Raw genomic sequence first — 10,780 nt, forward strand, 5'->3', positions numbered from 1 at the left:
AGTGTTCGTGTATGGCAGCGCGACAGCCACTGGTTGCGGTGCAGGTGTTATATGTCAGTCTCTTGAAGGAGATAAGTTTGAGTACGCCCTGAGATTCCAGTTTCAAGCCTCTAATAATGGCCGAGTACGAAGCCCTCTTGGTCGGCCTAAGAATGTGTAAGGCGGCAGGAGCGACAAAAATTGACGTATGCTCGGACTCTCTACTTGTAGTCGGCCAGGTGAATGGAGACTTTGAGGCGAGGGAGCCGGCCATGATAAAGTACTTGAAGATTGTAAAAGAGGAGGCTGAGAGCCTAGATCATTTTACCCTACAGCAGGTCCCTCGTTCGTCCAATCATCAGGCGGACGCCCTCTCTAAGTTAGCATCCTCAGCATCATGTGATACTCCTAGATCAGTGTTTTGGGAAGTAAAAGAGAAGAGGAGTATTGACGCTGAGCCAGTACACGCAATTGATAGAAGCTCCACTTGGATGGACGGGATCATATCTTACCTTAAGGACGGATTACTCCCGGCCGATCCTAAAGAGAGCTGGTTGATGAAAAAGAGAGCGGCTTGGTTTGAAATTAAGCAAGGAGAGTTGTTCAAAAAGGCATTTGTAAAGTCGTACCTGAAATGCATCACTCCTGAGAGAGGGTACGATGTCTTGGATGATATTCACCATGGGCAGTGTGGTTCCCACATTGGAGGACGAGCTTTGGCTGAAAAGGTTGCCCGCCTGGGTTACTACTGGCCGAGCTTAAAGTCGGACGCAATGGAAATGGTAAAGAAGTGTGACAAATGCCAGAGGTTCGCAACATTAATTCATCGACCCGCCAACAGTCTTTCGGCCATCAGTAGTCCGCTCCCCTTTGCCAAATGGGGGATGGACATTTTAGGACCATACACACCAGCGTCCGGCCAGAGGCGGTATGTGTTTGTAGCAGTAGACTACTTCACAAAATGGGTAGAGGCCGAGGCCGTCCGGGGCATCAAATGGACGGATGTTTCAGCTTTCATATGGAAGAGTATCATTACATGCTTTGGCGTTCCTCGGTCTATGGTGTTTGACAAAGGACCTCAGTTTGAAACGCCTCAACTCAAAGAATGGTTGGAAGACCAAGGCATAGCTCATTGCTTTGCTTCAGTCGGCCGCCCACAAGCAAATGGTCAGGTAAAGGCATACAACAAATTGATCTCCAATGGAATTAAGCGCAAGCTTGAAAGAGCAGGCGGCTTATGGGATGACGAATTGGTTAATGTGTTGTGGTCCATACGAACCACGGCCAAAAGTTCCACAGGAGAAACTCCCTTCTTCTTAGTCTATGGTGCTGAGGCGGTCCTTCCAATTGAAATGTATGAGCCCACTCTTAGGGTGATGCTATATGATGAAGCGGCCAATTGGGAAGCCATGAAGACCGCTCTAGACTTCCTTCCTGAAGCTAGGGGCAATGCGGCGCTTAGACACGAAATCTATCGTCTTCGGATGACAAGGGCATACAATCGCCGAGTGTCAAAGCGGCCGATAAAATTGGGAGATCTGGTCCTAAGGAAGATGGAGGCGGTGGGGCGAGCAAATGAGGATGGCAAGCTGACCCCAAATTGGGAAGGACCTTATCGAGTCAGGGAAGAGGTCAGAGATGGGACTTACCGTCTTGAAGCCATGAACGGCCGACCCATCCCGCGTACATGGAACACTGACAATCTAAAGAAATATTATGTTTAATTACTTAGCCAAAAGCTGTGTATACAGCTAGGTCTGTTGACCGAGCAATGTAAGCCGTACAGCCATGACAATGTAATTTTGACAAATTAATGAAAAAGTCAAACGTTGTTATAATTATTTTTCCATTTAATTTATGCTTATTTGCACAGTCATAACTTATACGAATAGGCCGCGTGGAAGTTGCAAGTAGGTTTCTTGCAACATAGCAACACGGTCGCAGAACAAAAGTAAATTAAATAAAATAAGAATGGGCAACTTGATCCCAAAAGTCACATGAATGCGTCCGCCCTTAATTAATGCGGACAGGTAAGGTACCCTGTGAAACTCATATAATGGGGCAAGGGCATACCTAGGCATTCCAGCCCAGCCGAACATGAAAATTTTAAGTTGAGATCACACTTGGAATTTTCTGAGTGCGTCCAAGCGATAGTTTCAACGGAAAAACTCACATAAAGCCAATTGAACGACCAATTAACATGTTGATTCGGCGTACCACCTAGTCCAAGGGCAATCATTATTATGATTTGATTAACTTGGTAGAAGTCATACAACCTAAAGTATAAATTCTACCAAGCCAATCAAACCACCCAAAGTATGGACTAGGCGAACGCCGAATAAAGGGGCATACCCCCCAATTGTACAAAGATACAAAAACGTGAAAAGTACGTGTACGAAAATGCAAAACCATGCAAAAACTTATTAAGTATAAAATGTGCAAAGTATGAAGCAAAAATTGGAAGCTAAATTAATAAAACGGCCGCTCAAAAGGCGGTAAAATATCTTACATAAAAGCCGCTCGAAAAGGCGGTTGAAAAAGTCAAGAAAAATATACATAAATAGAGCTTAAAAGCAGAGAAAGCTGAAAGTCAGGGGGCGACCGGGGTTGAAGCTGAATCATGGACTGGGATGGGATCCTGAGAAGCTGCAGGAGAGACGTCCTCAGCTGGCACCTCTTTGCTCTCCGCTTCACCATCATGGTCGGCCGCCACTTGATTTTCCTCATCCTCTGAGGTTGTTGGTGTGTCGTCCAGCTCAGGAGAAGGTTGTCCAGCCTTCTTAGCTTCTTCTCTGAGGCAGACGAAGTTGAGGCGCTTAGTGAAGCGCTCTTGAAAATAGGCGGCCTCCCCATCGTCCACCATGAGCTCGAACGCTTCGAAGAAGAAACTCTTCAGCCTATCCTCAGCGTGTTGCTCAATGCGGACGACCTCGTCTGCGCTAGGGGCCCGAGGCGTCTTCAGCTGGAGAGTCAAGTCCTCAACAGACTTCTTCAAGGTCTCCACCTCGGCCCTAAGTGCGTCCGCCTCGTCCAGGGATTCTTTCAAATGCTTCTGGGCCAAGGACACATCACTTTTGAGCTTCTCTGAAGCCTCAAATCCCTCCTTCCAGCGTTGGCCGTCCAGGAGGACCTGATCCCTCTCCTGCCTCATAGTGTCCCTGGCAAAGGTCTCCTGTTCGAGGGCCTTACCCAGTTTCACCAGATCCTCCGCCTGCCGTGTTGCCTTGTCGGACAGTGCATTGATCTGGGTATCAAAATATCGGCGCTGGACGGCCACTTCCCCCGTAACAGCATCCTGGGCCTTCTGGACGTTTTCCCAGGCGCGCTTCAGCTTTTCGTTCTCTTTCTCCTTCCATTCAAGGAAGGCGGTCAGCCGCAAGAAAAGCTGCGCACAAGAAAAACAAGGTAAATGCGTTAGCAAAGCGAGAGCAAAAAATTGACTAAGTGCATTTGAGGGTAAAAGTTACCTCAGCGCTGCAATTGATCATGGGGCTGCGGAAGCCCTCATGTATCCCCCGCAGCTTGTCTCGCTGCTCAGCAGGGACGGCCCGGGCCATGGCTTCCCGCATAGCCTTCTTGTCCGCCCAAGTAAGGGACTGGCCGGGCAGCTTCATTTGTAGCTTCTCTGCAATGTCTGTAGGCGAACGCAAAGAGTTTAATGTAAGCTTAGTAAAAAAAAAAAAAAGAACAAAATAAAAGATCCAAAGTTACTTGGACTGACCGTCAGAGAAGCTTGGAGGGGTAGGAAGGTTGAAAGTGAATGGCGGGGGCGGCGCAGGCTCGTTATCCCCTTCCCCCGTCCGGCCAGGCTGATCACCGGCCGACTGACTAGCATCAAGCCAATCAGATTCATTGACTCTTTGGACGGGCGGAGTCACTTCTGGCCCGGTCGGTTTTGCCGGGGTCGACTTACCCCTACTGTCCGATTTCTCGGACCCAACATGACCTGGCATGGCGGCCGGATCTATGGACTTGGAGGCCCCGCTATCTCTCAGCCGGGGTTGTTCTCCTTTGGACTGCCTAGAGACAGTCTGCGACGTCGTCTTGGCCGCAGAAGTGGAAGTGGTCTTGGATGCGACCGTCTTCCTTTGTTTGGACGCCTTACCGTCCTGATCCGTCTTGGACGCAGGGGACGACTGCTTCCGTTTGGACCGAGGGGTTGGAGTGGCCAGCTGTAGAGACAAAAGTTAGTAAAAGAAAACAAGATAATATAATAGGCCGAGCCAAGTTAGGAAGAAGATCTCTTCCGTAATACATACACGGACGAGGGGAAGAAAGCTAGATGGGTTTACTTACTCCTTTAGTTTGCTCGTACAGCCTCTGGCGAGCCTTGTACCGAGCCAAGTCAATCTCGGACATGTTGACCTCCCCTTTCTGCTCTTGGTCCAACATCTTGTACGCCTCAGCTGAAAGAAAAGAGGAAAAAGAGTTAGAAAATTCTTCAATATCAAATAACCTGTGTAAGTGTAAGAATATGTGTCCGTGCGTCCACCTTGGGGAAGGTTCTTGTACAGGCCATAGGCGGACATAAAGGTGGGATCCCGCAGCCAGCTGGATAAAGGGACCCAGTTTCTTGTACAGGCCGTGTCCACCTTGGGGCAGGTTCTTGTACAGGCCGTGTCCGCGTCCAGCTTAGTCAGTGAGTGCATCTCACAGAAAACTGCAAAGTCCGGCTTGAAGCCTTTGCAGATGCACGTCACTAAGTACCCAAAAATATTCAACTAGCTGTTTGGCATCAGCTGGAAGAGGGCAATGTCATACTCGTCCAAGACGGTGCGGACGAAAGGATGGAGGGGGAAGCGCAGTCCAACGTCCAAGGCCGCCCTGTAGACGCTGAAGGATCTTTGGCGCGGCCTCTCTTCTTCCCAAGCGGCCAAAGCGCGGGACTTCCTTGGAGGCTGGATCTCAAATCCCTCCCCAAGGTGGAGGAATGCCTTGTATTCCTCAAATTTGTAGTTCAGGTAGCCCAAGGCTGTGCTACCCACTGTGCAGGCGTACGGATCCTTGAAGTTGTCAATATTGGCAACATCCTCCTCGGCCGCCTCTTCGCCCTCTGCGGCCGCCGCTCCACCCTCGGCCGCATTCTCAGCTTCATCCTCTTCTCGCTGAGGAGCGCTCCCAAACTCGGAAGACGACACTCTGTCCAGGTCGGCTGCCTCCGCCGAGCTGCGACTCCTAGAGCTATGGCCGCCTCGGGGAGAGATAATGTCTTCAAGTGGCCGTTTGCCCTTATCTTTGGCACCGGCCTCCTGACTCCCAGTAGGAGGAGCTTTGCGAGGGGGCAGGTCGGACGGTTCATTAATTGAAACCCCTGTTCTTGGTCTGTCCGACCTGCCATATCGGAGATAGAGTTCTGAGGGAGTGGGGACGGACGCATCAGCGTCCGCCCGAGAAGAAGAAGGAGGCCCCTCACAGAGTAGCAACTCGGCCCCATCCATGACCGAGCTGACATATTGGGGGAACCTCAACCTCGGAGTTTGCCCGGACGTTCCCCCCATTGTAGATGCGCCTTGAGTTCTTTGACGCTCCTCGAATGAGGAAGTTACTTCCACGGCCGAGCAGTGAGTGCCCGTGGAAGCGGTCGTAGGAGTGGTGGAAGGGGTCTCAACGTTAACATTGTTTGGGTCATAAGGAGGCCTAGGGTTTACCAGACTTCCGTCTGGATTTCTGGCCGCATGACGATCGTGCGTTTGCATCGTCCGTGCCATGTTCGACTGCAGGGACAGAGAAGAATGGGTGGATGTGAGTTGGTACGCACTATAAATGGACCCACTCCATGAAGGAGACAACTCGTCTCCGTCCACTCTAGACTCCTCAGTCCCAGGCGAACGGCCGGCCTCATGAGGAGAAACGGACGAAGCCGAGTGTTGAGCCAGATTTTAAATAAACAAAGAAAATAAAAAGACAAGGAAAAGAAAAACAGGCGGCCTACCTCTGTACGTGTTGAAAACTTGGAAGCCTTGAAGATTGATCGGAAAATTCAACGAATGTCACCGGAAAACTCAAATGCACGGCGGAGCTCTTGAAGATTCAAAAGAAAATGCATTTTCTCTCTCTAGAAGCTCTGACTTCTCTCTAGAAAATGTAAAGTTCCAAAGTACCAAAATGAAGTCAAAACCCTTGTATATATAGGGAAAAGTTATGAGGGTAAGAGAGTAAATTCATCTTTCCCGCCTAACACAGCTGAATGGTTACAATTTGAAAAATGTGACCTAGAATTTGGAGAGACAAGGAGCAACTCCGTTAAATTAGGCGGAAAAGAGGATGACCTAGTAAACAGCGCGTCCAAAAGGAAGTTGGCAGAGCTAAAGCTCTCTCCGCAGTGGCAAGACGGCCACATCTCCCAAAAGTAAGACGGCCTATCTTCGTCCAGGAGACGTTGACAGAGCTAAAGCTCTCTCCGCAGTGGCAAGACGGCCGCATCTCCCAAAAGAAAGACGGTCTATCTCCGTCCGCGCCATTTGTATAGATAGGCGTTCGTTCTAAAATTGTCAGGCGGACGGAAAATTGACAAAACCATAATACCCTTGTACGCACCAAGGCTACTTGAGGTCAGAGGAGTCGGCCTGTAAGCGTACGAGCCACCCCCTCTGAGGGGAAAATGTTGTGGGTAAAAATACCCCGTATACGTGGACCAATCCCATAGTGACACGTGGCCCAGTTATAGGGTGACACGTGTCACCACGGGAAGATGCCACCTAATTCAGAGCCCTTAAGGCCGTGGACCAATCCCATAGTGACACATGGCCCAGTTATAGGGAGACACGTGTCACCACGGGAAGATGCCATGTGTTAAGGGCATCTGTTCCCTTAATAATCAACATGCCAGAAAGCCGGGCCCAAATCCCGAGAGATATCAATGAAAGCCGCAAAACGGCGCCCCCAGAGTAGCACGTGGCACTCACTGATTGCACAGCCAATCACGTCACGCAAATCTAGGGTATAAACCCTAGAAAGGGGCACGAGTCCCACCCCTATAAATACCCCAATCATTTATGATGAGGGGGGATTCAGACAATTGAAAACAACAGAGCATTAAATAGCTCCAACTTCTCTCTACTTTCTTTCTCTAGCCTTTTCCGTTCTGATCGCTGACTTGATCGTCGGAGGCGAATATTCCGTTGATCGGAGTATTCGTTGTTTTGCAGGTGGGACCGACTCATTGCCAGCAGAGCGTGACCAGTATCCCAGGGAATCCAAAAAAGACCCGAAACAGAGGGCACGTTTTACCATTGATTACAAACTGTCCCTATGATAGAGACATCTGAGCTTGGAATCCGAGCAGATACCCACCTAACTTTCCACACCTTTTTCTCTCCCTTCAAGTTACTAACTTGTTCGTCGGAGGCGGAGTACCACCCAACCGGTGTCTCCGTTTGTTTTGTAGGTACAGGCCGCACCGGACCAGTCTTTGTGTTGTAACTCTCCCAAAGGACAAAAATACCCAAAAAATTTGGCGCCGTCTGTGGGGAGAGTACCTTGAAGATGGTTCAAGAGTCTGTACTACCTCCTAACCGTCTGGGCGATGACCCAGAAGTTTTTACAGACCAGGAGGATGATGATCCTCAGGTCGAAACCTATACAGCCGATGATGGCTCTCTGATAACCAAGCGCATCTGGCCCAGAGAGACTCTGGAGCGGGGTGCCTCCCAGGCGGGTGCAAATCGACCCCCTGGGCAGCCGGAAGGGGAAACCCATACGGCAGCTGGATCAGCACCTGTCACCCGAGACGAACTCATGAGATTCATGACAAGTTTCAAGGGTGAAATTAAAGAACAGATAACTAAGAGTCGGGCTAGCCCAAGTAGGGGTCAGACGGTCAAGAAGACTCCTCTGGAAAAGGGGAAGTCAGTAAGAGATCGGCAGCCCACTCCTCATCCAAAGGAGAAGGCAGCCGGGACCATTGATTGGTCCAAAATTCTTCTTCCTAAGAGGAATACCAACAATACCCGCCGGACCCAGCAGCCGGTGGGAAGTAAAAAATCAACTCTTGATGCCCGAGAGATTATCAACCGGAAGAGAAATCAACAGTTATCTGAGTCGGCTTCTACGTCGAATTTTCCAGACAGCTTCAACAATACTTCTGCAGGGAATGCACTTTCCTTGCATGAGAGTCAGACAGGCGGTAATACCGTCCACTCTGGCCCTCAGATGATCGGGACTACACCATATGTACCTTCTCAGGTCTACGGTCAGTACCCACTTTACTATATGCAGTCGGCCCTCTTCGGAGGTCAGGTGGCATATCACAATGTCCAGCCACTGGACTGGCAGCTCTGTCTGCTTCGTCTAGGTGAACAAACTTCTGCGTTCACCCGGGAGATAACCGAGGCGGCACAGTCGGCCAAGGTTAAGAATGTATTGGTAGGTACCTATGATGGTACCACCAACCCGGAAGATCACCTCATGGCTTACACCAACCTCATGTACTTACAGGGTTGGATGATGCCAATTGGTATCGATGCTTCCCGGCTACGTTGAAGGGCATTGCCCAACAATGGTTTGGCAACTTGCCAGCCGGGTCCATTGATAGTTTCAGGAAGCTTGCCTTCCTGTTTGCTTCCAACTTCTCAATGAACATCCCTGCTAAGAAAACAAGCCTGGACTTGAGTACCATTAAGCAGGAGGAGAGAGAAGGGTTGCGCTCCTATGTCAGGCGGTTCAATCTGATTAGAATTCAGATTCAAGGACTGTCTGATGAGGTAGCTTTTACAGACTTTTTCAAGGGTCTGAGAGATGGGTCGACTTTTAAGTTCGACCTAGTCAGAAAAGGGGCTTTCACTTTACATGCGGCCCTGAGGGAGGCGGAAAGCTATATTCAAGATACCGACCTCTGCTCGCCTGGTAATCAGTCGGACTCTAAGAAGTCTGACAAACAGAAAGAAAGCCGGCTTGCTCAGCCGGTCAAAAATAAAGAAGAGAGCAAGAAAAGAAAAGAAGTTTGGGCGGTTAGTGACTCTGATCAGCCGTCCCAGAAGAAGAAGAAAGAATTTAAACCGTACGTCCCTAAGTACGAGTTTAACAAGGACTGCAACTCCATCCTCATGAAAATTAAGGACCGGCTGTCCCTAGAGAAGCCGAATCCAATGAAAAGTTCAATTCAATCAAGGAACAAAAACAAATTCTGCCAATACCATGAGGAAGTTGGCCATGACACCAACGACTGCTTCAGCCTTCAACGGGCGTTGGACCGTCTGGCTGACAAGGGGATGTTAAAGTCCTACATTTCTAAGTCCCCAGCCGGGGCAAAGAAGAAGAATAAGGGTCAGTCCTCCAAGACTACCCCCCAGCCTGCTAGTATCTCGGATACCGACAAGGAGCCGGTCTACACAATAGCAGGCGGTTTCTCATGTGGTGGCCCTGCCATCCGGGGCACCAAGAGCCATCTTCGACAGATGGACAAAGATGATGATAAGCAGGCGTCTGCAAGCTCCTCCTTCCCAGACGTCCTGATCACTGAGAAGGACAGGGGCAGCGTCCGCCGTCCGCATGATGACCCAGTCGTCATTGAATGTAAGGTTTCCAACCAGCTGGTTGGACGGATCCTTATTGACACCGACAACTCATCAGACATCATCAGCCTCCGGTGCCTGCAAAAGCTGAAATACAATGTCAGCAACATGCATCCGGTCACCCACCCCTTGGTTGGTTTTGGAGGTGGGATGGTAAACCCAGCCGGAAGAATTAACTTACCCATCCGGCTTGGAGAGAAAGGCCAGGGACGACATATTGTCGTCAGATTCTTGGTCGTTGAGGAGTTGACCGCCTACAACATTATCCTTGGCCGGCCAACTCTCAACGAAGCCAAGGCGGTAATCATCCCGTCTCTCATGATCATCAAGTATGAGAGGGATGACGGCTCTGTTGGTTCCTTGAATGGGGATCAGAAGACGGCCCGAGAGTGCTACCTCTCAGCCGTCAAAGATACTATGGCCCCAGACGGCCAGGAACCAATAGACCTTGACAATGTCAAGGATGCCGACCCAGTACCCGTCCCACCAGCAGTCGGGAAGAAAAAAAGGCACCTCCGCTGGTGGAGGTGAAGAAAGAGAAAAAATAGCAATCACTGACCGGTGAACGATCAGACGAGCTCCGTCCCCAACCGGCTGGTGAAAACATTGATCTCGTTCTGGATGACAGCCGTCCAGAGCGTACTGTAAAGGTTGGGACGGTTGCTCATTGATATGTCCATTTTATATAGTGTTTTACCCCCGTCCCTTGGTCGTTATTAGTAGTGTTTTTGGCTCTTTAGAGCCACTTTTATTACTAATTTGTGTGTTCTAGTGTTTTCGTAGTTTTAGTTGTATTCTACAGGAAATTGCACTCTTGGAGCATTTTCCCGGGCTTTATGGATCAACTACGGAAGCTAGAAGGACACGACCACTTTTGGAGCCCAGGATCGGTGAGAGCCGGTGATTAAGGGCTCGGTAATTGGGATCCCGAGGCAATTGGACCAAGTACTCAAGACCCGAGGAGGAAATCCGGATTGGGCCGAGAAATCAAGCCCAATCGAAGTCCAAGCACAAGGAGAAGCAACCGCCCGATCGGGCTACCTCTAGCACGATCGGACGCGGCAAGACTAGTAGGCTGAGCGTGCTGAGGCGCGCCCGATCGTGCGAGCTTCTAGCACGATTGGGCGATGCTGCTTGGGAAGAACGCGAAGAAAAAGGCGCGCCCGATCGGGCGCGCGTTTTTGGAAGACCTGATTAAGTTTAGTTTTAATTCTTGTTTTAGAAAACGTTTAAATACGATTTTGTACGGAATTATTAGGGACCTTCTTCCTTAGACCTTCTCTCTCTAC

The sequence above is a fragment of the Chenopodium album genome, chromosome 9, assembly GCF_948465745.1.
Source record: "Chenopodium album chromosome 9, dcCheAlbu1.1, whole genome shotgun sequence".
NCBI lineage: Eukaryota > Viridiplantae > Streptophyta > Magnoliopsida > Caryophyllales > Amaranthaceae > Chenopodium > Chenopodium album.